This window comes from Tiliqua scincoides, chromosome 3 (assembly GCF_035046505.1).
Source record: "Tiliqua scincoides isolate rTilSci1 chromosome 3, rTilSci1.hap2, whole genome shotgun sequence".
Classification (NCBI taxonomy): Eukaryota; Metazoa; Chordata; class Lepidosauria; order Squamata; family Scincidae; genus Tiliqua; species Tiliqua scincoides.
In genome coordinates, this window is record NC_089823.1 from 104417632 (window position 1) to 104434884 (window position 17253).

At 44.9% G+C, this 17253-nt stretch overlaps 1 pseudogene; it reads left to right on the plus strand.

Annotated features, from left to right (window-relative positions):
* The first annotated feature begins 234 nt into the window (after window positions 1-234).
* Window positions 235-351, plus strand: LOC136646669 (5S ribosomal RNA; annotated as a pseudogene).
* The last annotated feature ends 16902 nt before the right edge of the window (window positions 352-17253 follow it).

Below are 17253 nucleotides of genomic sequence, written 5' to 3' on the forward strand. Positions count from 1 at the left end.
TGTGTTTTGTAGCGGGGAAAAAATATGAATTTGGGATGGTGTATCCTGCTGAGAATAAAAGTAGATGTGCCAGTTCTTTTGTAGGAGTTATTTTGTGTGCAATTTATTTCAATCAGTTGTACAGGACAACCATTGAGGTAGTTTTTTAAAAAAGCAAGTGGGACCAAACACTAATCAAATCCAAATGCTCACCTTTTGGAGAGTTCTTCCCCCTCCATTGTTAACAAATTCAGAAACCACAGTTCATACTCCGCACATGCCCGATCTCGTCTGATCTCGGAAGCTAAGCAGGGTCAGGCCTGGTTAGTACTTGGATGGGAGACTGCCTGAGAATACCGGGTGCTGTAGGCTTATACCATAGTCTTTCGAGACTGAAGGTTGCCAACCATATGTATAGGTTAGAGGACAGTCTGAAGGTAAATTTGCTTGATCTAAATTAAGCCAGATTTAGAAAGGACTTCAAGGTTATGCCATGCCTTGATCACTATTGTTATAGTTTTTGTTTTGAAATGCTCTTTGTACCCCAGCATAGTGTTCATCCATCATAGGCTTTTTGATTAATGAAAACTAGTTGAATTGAATGAGTCCATCTCCAGGGTTTTTATCCTTCAGTAAATTTTTCATGACTTGGCCATCCTTAGTTCCCATGCAAATGACAGCAACTTGGAAGAAAATTAAACACGTGTGCTCCAGCTTGGATCAAAATGCATTTCAACTGTGGCTCTGGCAAATCCTGAGCTCTGGGGATAGCATTTATGTGTGCGGATTGTATATCTGCCGCACTGTCACAAGTATGCAGTAATTGTCAGACCAGAATCATTTTTTTTTTTACATTGCCACATTATCCACTTGGTCAGAAATACATATTTTAGACATCTAAACGTTCCTAGGGAACATACGGTTTGGATTAAGGGAAATAACATCCCACAAGCTAAACCTAGAACTTGGAGAATCAATGCAGTGTAGTGCTAAGAATGCAAACTAGGAGCAGGTTTAACTAACACTGCAGCTATCAACAAGTGAAGTCACTGGACTGGGTTACCAGGGCCGACTTTTGGGCAATTGGGGAGATTTTGCCCAATTGGGCCCTGCGCGTGGTGGGGGCCCTGCACAACCTTTCTGCCCAGCACTACTTCCACTTGGCCTGAAATTGGGTCACTCTGAAAGCAGCTCCCACCCACTGCTGCTTCCAGTTGGTGCCACTCACTTTTTCCTTGCCCTTGCAGTTCCCAGCATCATCCTCTCTCATGTCTTGCTCCGGAGTGGGCTTCTGCGGACAGGGCAGCGACGAGCAAGAGTTGGGGAGTGCTGCGGGCTGGGTGCATGCTCCCTACTCTCTCTGGCTGACCTCCCAGGTGCCTATTCTGCACAACCACTAAATTTACAGGAGTCCTAGCCACTTGCACAGAAGTAACAGTTGTTTTTTTTCTTGGTCTCGCTCCATTCAAGCTAAGAGTTAAAAACAATTAGTAGAGGAGGCCCTTCAAAAGTATTTCCAATTGGGCCTCGCAGCTCCTAAGGCCACCCTGGCAGTTTGAATGAATTGAAGCATGCTGAGTCAATATGATCCCTCCTCCCTCTCCCCTTACTGCTTCAATTCACATGCCACCAACGTTCTGATATGTTTACGCTCTGCAGCGTGTCTGAAACCAGGAGCAGTGCTTTAACTGTGGTTCACAAACCAGGATGTGAAATTGAGATATAACTCTGGTTTCACATCTTGATTGCAAACCATAGTTAAACCACTTTGCCCAGCTTTGAAAGAGCTGCAGAACTGTGGTTTAAACAAATCAGAACATTAGCATCAGAGCTGGAGGTAAAAGGAGGAAGAGGGAACGCACATGCTTGGTTCAAGCCACGCACCTGTTCAAAACAAACCATAGTTTGCGTAAACAAGCCCAGTGTCTTTCAGTTTTGGCACCATATAAATACTAAGCATCACTTCAAAAGTAAGCCATAATTTGTAGAACATCTAATGAGATCTGTGGCTATGTACATCAGTATGAAAAGGACCTACACATGTGGGGCTTTGTTCGCCTTACAGGTTATGAGCGAGCTTGGCTTTCTTCCATGTGGATTGTTTATGGTTCACACAGATCCAGCCTTTAGGGCTGATTCACATGACTGTTTTTTTGTTCTCTGCATGAATCCGTACTCAAGGAAGAAACACATGGAAGGGAAAAAAAGTATATTGGATGCCTGAATCAGCCCTTTGGAGTATAGTGGTAACTTTTGTCTCGAAGGATAGAATGTCTTCTGAGGTTTTCCCTGATAATATTTAGAACCTAATGTCTTTCATCCTTGCATTACATGTGTGACGAATGTGAATAGCTGAGTATTTCCACTTGTCTGGAAGTGCAACTAGGCTAACAATGCTGGATGTTAATACTTCCTGTGGAATGAGGTTTGAGAAGCTGCACACAACTGTTCTCCATATGGAGTATTTGTGCTTCTTCAGTCTGTTGTGTGACTGTGTGGATGATTGCTTTCTGCTGTTCTCCATGTCCCAGGACAACCTCAGTAATGAGACATTATTTCTCGAAAGGGACTGGGGAGGGGACACACACAATTAATACTTAACATAAAGTAAAAGAAACAGGCTCAGGAAATTGGGTAAGCAAAACATGAAATACATTTCAGTGTAAACTTGCCTTTTCTTTGCCTTTTTATTGCAAATGTAGTGCCAAGTGCAATTTTGGTGTCTGTCCAATATTACAATTTAAGTATTTTGAGCAGGCACAATTGTACATGTACGCTCTGAGAAACAGAACTTGTAAGGGCAGATTTCAAACTGAAACTGACTCTGTATGAAACTAAAAAAAGGTGTAGGAAATTATGTCCAGAGTGAGTTGAACAGGCACAGTATGACTGTTGTTCAACATGGATAAGCTCTTGATTTTGTCTCTGACCCTTCCAAGGGGGTGAGAGGTTGTTGTGAAAAGTGCACAGCCTTCTCTGCCTTAGGCCGGCTCCTTTGCTAATTCCAGGAGCAAAGAGTCCATTTCTGAGCTGCCCGGCACACGGGGCTGCCATGGCACCAAAAATGGTTGTCGCCGCATCCAGAGCACTCTAGGCAGCCATCAGTGGCTCCTGGGTAAAGAAAGTAGCTCTGCAGTGGGTCTACTCAATTCTGCGGCAGTTCTTTAGCTGGTGCAGAATCAAGGAATCCCATGCCAGGCCGTGTGGCCTGACACAGAGATCCGGTAGAGCCCAGCTCCACTGAACCCTTGCCCCTCCTGCCACACTCCCTCTCCCTCCATGCCATCCCCACCCTCTGCCCACCTCAGAACACCTCCTCCCTGCCTCCCGCCACACCTCGATTTACCTCTTTGCTGCCAGGCACATCTCATGGAGCACCTGGTGGCGGATCGCCAGCCTCCGACTGGTTGCTGTCCCAGCATGGGCTCGTGCTAGGCCAGCTCCGGGCCTGGTCCGGCACTAACCACTGCAATGATGCCATATTGCGACAATTCAGGATTGGGTCCTTAGGCACCTCAAACTCTGCCAGAACACCTCCAAAGGCCATAGAGACTTGTTTTGGGGAAGGAATAAGATTAAAACTGGGACTATCGCCTGTAGCACCAGGGAGTATGCCTCCTGGGGCTGGGCTGGGTTGTAGCCTCATATGGCCATCAGCCGTGGTGGTCCTCAGTGTCCCACTTCAACCTCCTTGTCCTTGGCTCAGGGAAGGCCTTATGGAGATGAGATGGGGTTAGGCAACTCCTCCCCTTTCTGTTTCACCCACCCCAGGCACTCCTCCTGCCTAGATGGCCCAGGTCTCTGTGGGTTGGGTGACCCTTCTCAGGGAAGCCCTGCCTTCCAAAGTGTGGCTCACTGGTAGGTCTGCGTCCCCCATTGCAAGTGCAACAGCACCACAGAACAGCAGGACTTTCTCCCTCAGCGAGGTGTCCATCACCGGGTTTTGATGCTTTGCTCAGTTGCATCTTCCTACCCCCTTCTAGGCAGTCTTTGGCTTGAGTTCTTTCCACTTTGAATAGGGGTTTCAGTACAATGCGAGATATTGAGCCACAAGGATGGCCAATTAATTTCTTTCTCTTCTTTCTAACACATACCCATTTAGCAACTTACTGCTTCTCTACTTGTCCTTAAGAGGAGGGGAAATTGCCACTCGCTCACTCATGAAGCTTACACTTGCCTGCCATCCTTCTTCCAGTTACTGCTGGAGTATGCAAAAACATGCCTTAGAGCAAAGTCACCCACACCAAAGTGAGCTTGATACTTTTATGGAGCATCACCCTTTCTTTTGTCTCTTTGACTTTCACCCAAGCAAATTCGTGAAGCACTTGCAGGAAGAAAAAAAGAATTGCTGATAGCTTGGATGAATCCATTGTGGGCTTCAAACATCACCTATAAATCTCACATAATTTGAAAGGTTTACTGGGATGCTGTGCACCTGCAGATTGTTAGCTAACACCCACCGACACATTTTATGGCCCTTTAACACCTCATAGTTCGTGCAGCTGGAGGGTCATGTGAAATCGGAATGCCTAAAATTTGTCCTAAATGGTGTTGACATTTTGGGGACAGAAAGAGTGAAATAAAACTTACACAAACCCAAATCCTTTGGACTAGTTTATATATCTGCCCTATCAACACGGGATTGGAGCCGGATGGAAAGCCCTAGCATCTCTGAAAGCCCAAGTTATACTTTAAGATACAACTGTGAAGTTCTAAAATAAAGAGGTTGAAGACCTGATCACCATTCAGGTTTGGCATCAAGCCATCCTTAATGGCTAGTCTCTGCCAGCTCTTTGGAGGAAGAAAAATGAAGTGTCATTACTTTTAATTGTTTTCTCATCTCGCATGCTGATTTGACTGAAAGGGAATACTAGAAATATTGGGCTATTTGTGAAGCATTTTAACTAGTGCTAAGCTGAAGTTTCATCAGGTTCCATTTGTAATGTGAAAGTTGCCAATTTGGGGTACTAGGGATCCACTAGGTATTTATGGGGAAGTCCTTCCTAGCTGAGAAGGACCAGCTATGAAGATGCAGGCACCCAGGAGTTACTCTAACAACAGAAGCAGCAATATCAATCAAGTATTTCACTGGTTTATGGTTTATGGTTTAGATCAGTGATGTTTAACCTTTTTTCATCTTATGCCACACTAACAAGGCACTAAGAGCACAAGCTTATGCATGTTGACTCAGAAGTAAGTTCTATTGTGTTTGAAGGGGCTTACTCTTCGGAAAGTGTGCCTAGGATTGCAGCCTCAAATTGTCAAGACACACACTATCAATTTTTGCACAACTGACAGGACACACCATGCAGGTAGTGGGGAGACTCCCATTCCCCAATGGTCTAACTAATACATGACCCTTCCCCAAACTCCCATGCCATACTTGTGGACCATTCGCAGCAAGTATGGACCATCCGCAGACCGTTAGCGGTGTGAAGGGAGGCAGGGAGGAGGCGTTCTGAGGTGAATGGAGGATGGAGAAGGTGTAGCGGGGGAGGAAGTGGGGCAGGCGGGGGGCGACTGGTGGAGCTGAGCTCCACCAAAAACACCAATGTTTTCAACACTGGTTGAGATTCACTGATCTAGATACTGACACACAGACAACAGAGGGGGGTTGGGGAATGGAGTCATTTGTAAATAAGGGAAATCTGTGTGATTGTTCACTTATGCTAAATTACAGTAGGGCAACAGAACTAAGGTGCCAAAGACTTAACGGCAATGATAGATTTTAAGAAGCAGTTTGAAAAAAGTTAGTGAAGAAGCAGCCTGCAAAGGTTCCAGGTGGTAGATCTGAGTTCTCAAGAATATGTAACTCAACATAAAAGGAGCCAATACTGGTTCTATATTCCCTATTAACAAAATAAATAGAGCCCCCTCTCAATAACTGTGCCTATCTGCTGAAAAATATCCAAGTGACCCATAATGTATTAACAATACTGTACGTTATTATTACAGATGTACATCACTTAACGATGGGGAGATGTTCTCCTATCCTGTTGTTATGTGATTAGGTTGTTAAGCAAACATTCAGCCCAATCTAATGCCTTTGTTGTGTAAGCAGACACTCCCTGCCAGACACTAGCAGGCTGCACAGGCTACTGGAGACTGATTGCCTTTTCTTTGTATTAAGAGCCTCTCTGTTGTGTAAACAGACACTCTGCTGCAGGTTATGGGAGACCTGACTGCCTCATTAAGAACCTCTTTGTTCTGCTTTGACCACCGTCGTATATGTGGTCCGTCATTAAATGGAAGGTTGTTAAGCCTGTATTTTTTAAAAAATCTCTTCCACCTTGCTCCAGAAAAAAAATGGGGAGAGAACCACTGCCACATATTGTGAATTTCAGAGACAATCTGTTGCGAGCTGGAAAAGACGTTCATGCAGCTAGCTGCCGTCTGGTCGGAGCGCACACACTCCCGGCGACAAAGACGACACAAGGCAGAAGTCCTCCACCAAATGCCTCTTTACTATGTACAATATTTACAACAGCAATAGTCCAAATAGTACAAATGGTACAGGAATCACTGATCACACTGACGTAGCCTTTGGCACAAAATCCACTCTGCATCTCCCACAACCCAGCTTGCTCCTGCTGGAATATATATGAGTGACAGCCAATCAGAGAGCAGTAAAATCTGCAAAGTCACTCTGACTTGGCATGTGCTGACACACACACACACACACACACACACACACACACACAGGGAATGTCACCTGGTATGGATCACTAGATATTTCATCATCCTTTGCTCCCAGGATGCTGTGCTGGCTTAGTCAGGCCAAGGCTTCAGGCCTGCTACTATTCAGCCAGTAAATTACCTAACAGTCCCGGGGATGAACCCTTAACACAATCAGTAAACAACGGGAGGATCCAGAGCAAATAGAAGCAGACTTTTTCAGCAATCCTGTGTCTTCTTATACTAGAGAAGTGGTCAAAAATTAAATTACTGAAACTCTGGGTGAACACATCATCCTGATTTAAGGCATTCTCAATTCTTCCTTCCTCTAACATGCTAGGTTATAGGCTTGTCATTTTTAGCAACCTGTTAGCTCCCTTGTGGAGATGTTTCCTCTATGGAATATTGAGGAATCATGTTTTAGTGGTTCCAGTCCTTCCTCACTGGAATGGTCCACAAGGTAGTGCTGGGAGACTGCTGTTCCACCTCTTGGCTTCTGGTAAGTGTTGTGCTCCAGGGCTCCCATCTTATCTCCTACCTTGTTTAACATCTACTTGAAATTGCAGGGTGACGTTCTCCAGACAATGGCCTGAAGTATTATCAGTTTGCTGATGATGAAACTTGGCACACACTGTCTCTCATTTTCATCTGTGACAGGGAAATTGAGGAGGTTCTGAACTGGTCCCCAAGGTTAGCAATGACTAGATGAGAGTGAATAAATTGACAATATTGAAGTACTATCAGTTGGGTGTTCCCCTGATCTGAGGTTAGTCATTTAGCCTGTTCTGGTTGTCACTGTCCTCCCTCTTAAGTTTCAGGTATGCAGTTTTCAATATGTATTTCAAGAAAACCTACCTTTTCTCAAGAAATAACAAGGCCTGGTTGTACTGTCTCTGTTATTGCAGGATACGGAGCCAGGATGGTGTGGTGGTCCTGGTGTTGAACTTAGACCTGGAAGTTCCAGGTTCAAATTCCTGCTCATGAAGCTACCTGGTGATCTTGGGCTAATCACTATCTCCCAGCCTCACCTACCTCCCAGGAATTATTGTGAGGGCAAGTGAAGGAACCACGTACACCACTCTAAGCTCTTTGGAAGAAGGACAGTATACAAATGTGGAAAGTAAGTATGTCTATCAGCAGTAGCAGTGCAGGGCTGGCTGAAGCCTGGGATGGGGTGACGTGATGACAGTGTAATGTCACCCCCTGTCACACACCTCCCATGCTTGCATGTTACCCCCTGGCTTCTGGAATGGCTCTGATTTGGAGTCAACTGGAGCCAAAGGGCAGGTGGGAGAGCCATTCTTTGCTGCGCTTGCCACCCCAAGCGCTTGGGTAGCAAGCAAAACATGTCCCCTGCAGAGAGTCCAGAAAACCCTTGCAGTGCCATGTGGGTGGCCACACTAACCTCCCCCTCCTCAAGTCACACCACTGCTTCTCAGAGACACCCTGCTGTCCACAGTTGGAAGCAGAATACTGTTCTATCGGGACCTTTCTTCCAGTTCCAGCAAGGTGGTATGCTCTTACAGCTTCCAGCAGCCGTCGTATGGCTGCCATAACATTTGAGTCAGCCCCAGGAGCTTAATTTTAAAGAATATGGAGCTTTGATAGAGACACTGTTTCCAGTGTGCCAGTTATGGTCAATTTGGCCTGCCTCATTTCCCTTTGAATACACTTAAAGATTACGAAGACTCAAGTGCTGCACTGGTCCGAAATCACAGTTTCAGAGGGAGGACTCATGGAAATAAAGTGAGTCGGATTTGTTCCATGTGCATTAATTGGCAAAATTAAACCTATACCCTCCTGCGCAGGTTATATAATGCCCACATTCTTGCAAACTGTCTTTCGCCATCTGCACTCAGCATGTTGTCACACCCGGTCGTTAACTTCGAAAAGCAAGTCTTGCTCCACAAAGGCGTTAGAATAAATGGGTTGCCGTAAGAAAACAATTTAAAAAGAGTCACCTGTTGAGAAGAGGCACTTAATCAAGCCTGTGTAAAGAGACCACCCAAGATTAGACAGACTATCCCCCCCCCAAACCCAGTGTGGCAGTTTCAATCCAGGTGCATTAAATGAAGAGACTCACTGTAACGGCCTAGGATTGAAACTGTTGCTTCTAGAAGGATCCCTTTGTCACCTGAGTGAACCCATTGGCGGTAAAGGGATGGGTTTCATGCATTGAAATTGGCAGCGGATGATACACGCAAGGGTTGATTTGTAGGATACTTTTGGCTAGAAGGAGATCTGGTGTGGCTGACACCACAGTCCTATGTGTGTCTACTCAAAAGTAAGTTCCATTGTGTTCAATGGGACTTGCTTCCTGGAATATATAGGATTGACACCTGAGTGGCTAGAGCAATGGCTGACGGACCGCAGGCCCTGCTCAGTAGTAGAGTAACTGGAGGGGGGGCAAAAGGGTAAGTCCTGTGGGTGCCACAATGTGCCGTATAAGTGGCCCCTCCCACTCACTGTCAGAGCCATTCTGGGCAGCCATTCTAAGCAGGCACTCTCTGAACCAAACAGCGTCTCCTGTGTGTTGACATTGCTGCCTGGAATGACTCTGAGGGTGGGTGGGTGGGAGGGGCTGCTTACACGGTGCAATGCACTGCCTGCAGTACTTACCATTTTGCCCGTCCTCTGCTTATGCTACTGCTGCTTTTTGTAGGAAGCTGCCTTATACTGATCCATCTAGTTCTGGCAGCAGCTCTCCAGGGTTTCAGATAGGTATTTCTCAGAAATACCTGGAGATGCCAGTTATGGAACTTGGGAAGTGTGTCTCACTGAGCTCCGATGACTCTACTACTAGCAGTGCTCAGGCCTACCTGGAAGTCATCCCCTTACACTACCTGGCTCCAGTTCATGACTGGTAACGCAATGGTCACCTGAGACACTCTGCCACAGTCAGAAATCACATCCAGCAGAGCTAAAGCATGAGGGTAGGCAGAGGTTCACCTAACCCAGCAAGAAAAAAAAAGAACTCAACAAGTTTTTTAAAAAGTACCTTTTGCTTTTCCCAGGCTGCTCCTGCTCCAGCTCAGTCCGTTTAAAGCACACAAACACAAAGAAGGAGAGCTGCCAGTCAGTTCAAACTCACTATGTCACACACTATCATTAACTTTGAAAAGTTTTGTCCCCTTACAAGGGACAAAACAGGCAGGGACACCTGTGCAATTAAAACCAACAGGGAGAGCAGCCTTTATTTGCCCAATAATATAAAAAAAAAGACAGCGCTTGTGTAATCAGACTCTGGGGAGGCAGCAGGAAGAATTGCCTCCCCCAGGTTAGGCTGGAATCATGGGTGTCTTCAGCAAGGCGGCTGTCTTCCAATCAAAGAACAGCAGGACGCCTGCATCAGCAAGATCTGGGGAGGCAGCAGGAAGAGTCGATACTCTTCTGTTAAAAAAAAGTCATGAAAAAAGCCAGGAGACTATGCAAACGTATAGTGCAGAGACGTATAGCAGAAACGTATAGCAGAGACTATGGTGCTCTGTATAGCACCAGGAGAGGCAGGTTGCTTCGGGGGGCCTGTGCTGAGCTCTCCCAAGCTCCAAATAGGGGAAGAAGAGGTGAGTTTTTTTTTAATTATTTCTGAAGGGGGAAGAGAGAGAGAGTGTGTGTGTGTTTCAGAGACTGAGCTTAAGGGGTATGGGTGGGGGACGAGTATTGCCGCCCTTGGCCTGGACCTCACTGCACATCACTGGAGTCTGGATCAACTTGAGAAGGAAAATTTTCTCCTAGGAGCATTCTACTTACCTGCACTCTGTAACAGAGGAGCCATGAACTCTCAACTCTCATTCAGTAGAAAGGAAAAAAAAACAACACATTTTTTTTAAATAGGAAAAGAACTAAGAGTTTGCAGAGACCAGGTGCTGCTCATGCAGGTAAGTCATTTTCACATGTCAACCTTCATCATATAATTCAAACCCAGCAGAAAGTATTCATCAGAGGTGGTACTTCCCTTGCTAACTATAACTGAGGGTGCAATCCTAACCAACTTTCCAGCATCGAGGTAAGGGCAATGTAATTCCGAGGTAAGGGAACAAACATTGCCTTACCTTGAGGAAGCCGCCGTGACTGATCCCAATGCCCCACTAGTACAGCTATGCCAGTGCTGGAAAGTTGTTTAGGATTGTGCCCATAGTTTTGTTAGTTAAGACAACAACTCGTACCTGCTTGAAGATACAGATGAGCAGAACTTCCCAGTTCTGCTTCAGATGATCTCGAATATCACTGCAGAGCCCAAGTTAATTGTGACTAAACCCCTCCATGTTGATGGCCTCCACGATCAGGATGTGGTCTGCAGGTCAGGGCCTGGGATATTCGCAGATGACCTTGCAAGGCTAATGGAGTGCTAGGCAAGCCAAAGCCTGCTTGGAAATGCTAGGGTCTTGATGAGCTACAGAGCTCTGGGCAGCCTGGTTTCACACTGGCTGACCTGACATTTAAATTGTTCATTTCCTTCTCTTAATTACTTCTCAACACCAGCTGTAGCAAATTAGACTGCAAAGAAAGAAGTGCAATTCTGAAAGTTAAGTTTTACTTATACTTTTTTGTGTGCACATAGCAACAGTGGTCCTCTTCTGGATTCTGCCTGATACCCCAAAGGAATAACATTGGGAATGGGGACAGAGAATGTAAGAGTATCTCTTCCATGGGCAGTGCACAAAATAAGGCTGTCTTTGTCTAAGACTGATTCTCCCAAAGTACTCTTTGAGCCATGGATGACCAATCTGAGCCATCGGAGACACAGGATGCAGGTTTTTGTGGCACATTGGCACTCTGCCTGCCTCTTATTACTGCCATGCTGTTGCTTCACATCTTAGAGCATGTGACGCTCTGCAACAGTCTGATGTGTTGGCTAAAGTGTTGTATTTGGACCAGGAAGACCTGCATTCACATCTTGGCTCAACCATGAAGCTTATTGGATGACCTCGAACCAGTCACTATCTTTCAGGAATGTTGTGAGTATGAGAAGCGGAAGCGGGGTGGGGGGGTAGCTCTTAAGATGACCATCATCCAACTCATTGGGTGATCAAAGGTAGATAAATCTGAAAAAAAGCAAATGATTTGTTTAAAACATGTTTCTCAAACTGTGGGTCAGGATCCACTAAGGTGGGTCATGAGCCAATTTCAAGTGGGTTGCCATTCATTTCAATATTTTATTTTTAATATATTATACAATATATTATACATTATCCCCTGGGGGCTGGGGATAAGAATAGGCCCTCAGTTTGGCTGTACTTGTCATAAGAGGCGACTAAACAGCCACCGGGTAGATGGGGCTCGTCAGCCTGGGAAGGCAGCTCATCTGAGAGAAGGAAAACTCTGATCCCAAACCTCCACTGCCTTGTGGCTACATCCAGTTATGGAAAAGGCTTCAGGAGTCAACCTCGAGGCAAAATCTGGAGCCGGAGTCCCTGAAGCAGTTCATGGCTGAACACAGTCACGTTCTGGCAACTCCTGCGACACCTCTGGAACCAACCGTATTGGCCTCTGCCTTTCCATTGGACCATTTCAGTGACGTGGAGAGGGGGGATTTGCTGCATGGGTAACAGCCTATCCTCCATACCTACTTTACCCAGGCTTTGCGCACTGGAGAGGACACTCTGTTCCAGAACCACCATTCAGAGCGTAACACCATAGTCTTCCGAGACTGAAGGATGCCAACTCATTATACATTAATAATTATATTTTAATATATTAGACTTAATGCCACCAAGGTATGTGACTGCATTTGGGGAAATGTCACAAATCTGTACTTTTAACAGGCTACTATGAAGATACTTTTAACAAATATAGTAAATGGAACTTAACTCCTGACACTATCCAACTTTCCAGCTCTGGTGTAGTCACAATGCAGCCCCTTGGTAAGGGAACACATGTTCCCATATCTTGAGAAGGCCCCAATGACTGCCCCTCCACCACAGGATGCAGCTCACATCCCACTAAAACAATTGCCTCAGCATTGGGAAATTGGATAGGATTGGGCCCTAAGTGTGGGTAGGATTGCAGCCTAAGATTATTAAAATATTTCCTGCTTGATTATGTCATATCCAGTCATGACATCACTTTTGGTGGGTCCTGAACAGATTTTCATTCTAAAAAGCGAGTCCTGGTACTAAAGGAGAGAGAACTGCTAAATTAAAACATTGATATCTTTGCTTTCCATTCCATGGAAGGCACTATTCAGGGTTTAATATTTAGGATCACCCACTCTGACTGAAGCTTTTCCAATGTGTTGCAGCATCATTTCGCCAAGAAGGCCCTGTTAAAATCTCCGCATTTCAGTGGTCCTCTGGAGACTGATGTTGATTTCTGGAGACCCCAGCCCAATCCTGGAGGGTTAGTAACCTTACCAATAACCGATATTAAAAATATCAACATACTATTGCAGGCTCTAGAGTGGCTCTCATACTTTGGATTTGACTTGTTGTCCCCTTGCCAAAACATTCAGTCACCCCTTCTTAAAGCCGCAGCTTTCCATGTACCAAACTGTTGCAGTTAATGTACTCTTGTATATGTATTTGTTGTTGATTAAGCACTTTTCTTTAGGATGCTGTTAATTGTGAATGTCCCAGTGTTTGCTTCTCTGTTTCAGAGCTCCACTGGCAAATGAACTTGCATTCAATTTCATATGTGATATCAAAAGGGAAGACGTTATGTATTTATTTCCATTATTCTGGTTTTCCTTTAGATGTTGGCAGAGAGATATGGGGAAGAACAGCGGGGACCACCAGCAAGCAACATCTGGGATGTAAAACAACAGGAAGGAGTTGTTCAGAGGGAAGAAAGAGAGGGGGCTCCCCTCCTTCAATAAAGATTTGTGACAACATGAAAGGCAATAACTGTGACACTCTTGAAAACCAAATAAAGGTTTGACACACAAAAAGGAGGCTTTAAATTAAAATTAAGGGAGGGTTGCAATTAAAATAAAGCAGAACTGAGAGAAATGGTCAACACGCTATGACATCTATCCCCCCCACCCCCCAAAAAAATCCTTTAAAATGCATCAATTATATGGAGTTTTTGCAACATGGGCAAATTATCATTGAACCCTGCCATGAATGCCACTAATTTTTATTCAGTGTCAAGAGCAAGCAATGTTTGTGTTCATTACCCAGCACCCTTCAATAAAGACTCAGGCAAGGGCATATGGTATAAAGGGCCACTTTATTAACTATTTAAATATACTTAAGATTGCGACAGGGTCTAACAAATAAGTCATGCGGGTTTTACATGGGGGAAATGGAGCTGCCTGTCTACTTCCCCCTATAATGATTTGGGCGACCACACCCGACTCTGGGCAGCGTCAGTACAAGGCTGCCGCCCCCTTCATTGTCACCCTGAAGGGCCAGGGTGGCAGGCTAGCTCAGGCCACCCGAGCAAACCCGCGATGCGCCTTTGCCACCAGGCTGAGGTTCATCCAGCCTGCGTCACCCAGCCAGGAATGTCAGCATGACCAAGCGTGGAGTCCACCTGGCCCTTGCCACCATGCGGTGTACTCCGAGATAACCTTACCTACCCAAAACCCGCACGACACCTGCCTAAAGTGACCAACAAGACCTATGGAAAACCCCGACTCGGCCCCTAACTCCATAGTCTGGGGTAGGCGAAAAACCACCAACCAACGTGCCAATTAGGCTGATGGCAAAAATTCCTACCCGGCCCCAGTTGGCGACTAGCCAGTCTCAGACTGCCAAAGGGTGGGCAGGTGGGTGATCGCTGCCTGTTCCTGACTGAGCCAGCTCCCCATGCAGCCTGCATGTGGCCTCAATCCAATTAGCCCCCAGCCAATAGGCTGCGGGGCTGGCTGCTCCTGTGCCTCGTGCGGGTGCAGGGCATATGCCGGTGGCATGTTAATTCACATGCCACCAGAATTCTATGAATGCAGATAATGGTAAACAAGGTGTTAAACCTTTGAGCTTCCAGTTAGTGCTGCTAAGTGAGTTAACTCCTAGATTTCTATTTACAAAATATGAAAGGGGGAAACAATCATGTTTTTGTCTAAGCAACTCTATATGTGGATTGAAAGGCTTTCATACTTTTCAGAGGTTGATCCAAACCTTGAAGAAACTCCCTATACTCCAACTTCAGATTTTAAAAGCTGCAGTCCTTTGGGACTTCTACAACTTGTCCCCCTTGGGTCCCTGCTGGCCATTCACTTACTATGTTCATGATGAAGAGTTCTGTAGGACTCAAAAATTTGCTGTTTGGGAACAAAAACATAGAAAAGTTTGCTGTTTGGATACTTTTGTTTGAAATGACATGTGCACATGGAAATGACATGTGTGCATCCCTCAAAGTTTATGATCGTTTTATGAATGTTGATAATGGTAAACATTTGTTTAAGAGAGTGACATATGTTGCCTGATGGAGAGGGGTTTGTAGATTTGATGAAACTTTTTATTTTAAAAGCAACTGAAACATCTTAAGTGTACTGTAAACATTTTTTTAAAATTGTGTGAGAAAAGGTCATTGGTGTCATAGACTTCCACAAGTAATATATAACCAGCATTTCCATTGATATTCAGTCATGGTAAACCCTGGTTTGCTTCTTTCTAATGTGTATAAACGGCCCTTAGGAAGTCATTTCAAACCAATCACTTCCAGAATTCCCAGCTCACCAGTTCCACATCAAAATGCCAAATTTCAGTAATTGGTGTTTGAACAGCCTGCCGACTTCTGCATTAGTATATATTTGTGTGGCTAAATGGGAACTGAATGCTTATTTAGGAAACCACACTCAAGAGTGTTCTTATTTCTTACATAGCCTTTAAAAAAAACAAAAACAAAAAAAAACCAGAAACGACATCATGGGTTCATATGGGCCCAATCATAACATCAAGCGACCACTCTGAAGAAGTCTAAACTTCAATTGAAAGCAAGTCTTTCAAAGTTCATGCATCTTTCATAGTCTGCGTAACCCTTGCTCACCACTTAAAAGAAGGACCCAAGGATTTATGAAGTCAGAATCGGCGTTCTTAAGAACATTTCATATGCTGAGCAGACTAGACTGCAGAGATCAAACTTGAGACCAAACCACTAGAATAAACTCATGAGACACTTCCCTAAAGTGCAATCAGATGGCCCTGTCCTCCCCTCACTCACTTTGGTGGCATGGCTTCCTCTAGTTCAATGAAAACCCACAGCACCCCTCATAGTATTGCTGCCTTGCACTTGTGGTTTGTGTCATGAAATCTTTCTTTTCAATTCAGCATATGGCAGAAGACAGCACCCTCTGGGTAAAAACAAGCTTTGTCTGTAGCATGGTGCCAGATTTTCACATGCATAATGCCATCGTCAAAAGCTAAAGCTTTGGTTGAGTCAGCAGGCAAACAATGTTAGTTGATATTCCCGCCTAGCAGTTGTTGTGTCCCGTACCCTGTCCCCCCCCCCCATGTCTGGGCCATTTTAGCAGCTTCAGTGGCCACGTACAGCAGCATGTATGTAGAAGCTGCTAGTCTTGCTAGGAGGAGTCCTGGAATACAGGGACTGCACCCCATTCAGAACAGGCAGACACAATGTCACCAGGTTAGTGGTTCTCCTTACCAAGAGCACCTCTGTCTTATTTCAGTAAGACCTGGTGGCGGAAAGTACCATGAAACACAAAGAGTTCATGTTCAGAACCCTTCATTCAGAGGGGTTCCATTTGTGCTATATATGTCATACAATACATGGGGGTAAAGCAGTATGGAGATTTTGAAAAATTCTTGCATCCATCCTTTCTACTTGGGATTAAGCAACAGTACCTTTCAAATACCAGTTGCGAGTGTAATACACACAGTGCTTAGTCTTATGCAAACATGCTGGCTTTTGAAAAGAGACCACACAATGAGTCCAATTGTGCAAACCATGTCTGACTAGAATTAGGTCAAGTTCTAGCCGTGATAAGCGCCAAGCAGTCCTCAGCACCTGAAAACAGAAGCATACTTACAGAAACAGGAGCATATTCTGGCAGAAGAGTACTGGAGACCACAGAGGAAGTGAGTGTGATTTTTACTTCTGCCCAATGGAATCCAGTATTAATGTCTTTAAAAGGCATTACCCTTGTTTTCCTAGCATTCCTCCATGAGCATGAAGGTCGAGTCATGCTTTTTCAGAAGTATGCAAGAGATTTTAGAACATGGCTTATGGTAGTGCATTCTCTAGTTTGCTGGAAGATAAATCAACAGCAGTGGAGCATGTACCTGTCAGGGCTGGTAAGATGAGGTACAGGAAGCCAGGTACCATCCACAGAGTAGATCATGTGCAGGTGGGTGGTTTGGTTATGTCTTCTATTTGATCTTCTCTCTGAAGGTGAGTTGCTCAGACTGAGAGGCCAAATGCACAGTAATTAAATATTTACTGCCCAAGCCTATCCTTGGCTGGTAAATAGTGTGCCATGATGATGGTGCAGGCTCCACTGAATGCTATGGGCTGACCAGGGACCATGATGTGATGGAAAGGTAAATAAAATACATCTTTACTTACTTATTCTGCTACACCATGGACCCCAATGGGTCTATTCAGATAATAATAATAATAATAATAATAATAATAATAATAATAATAATAATAATAATAATAATAATAATAAACAACTTTATTTATACCCCGCCCTTC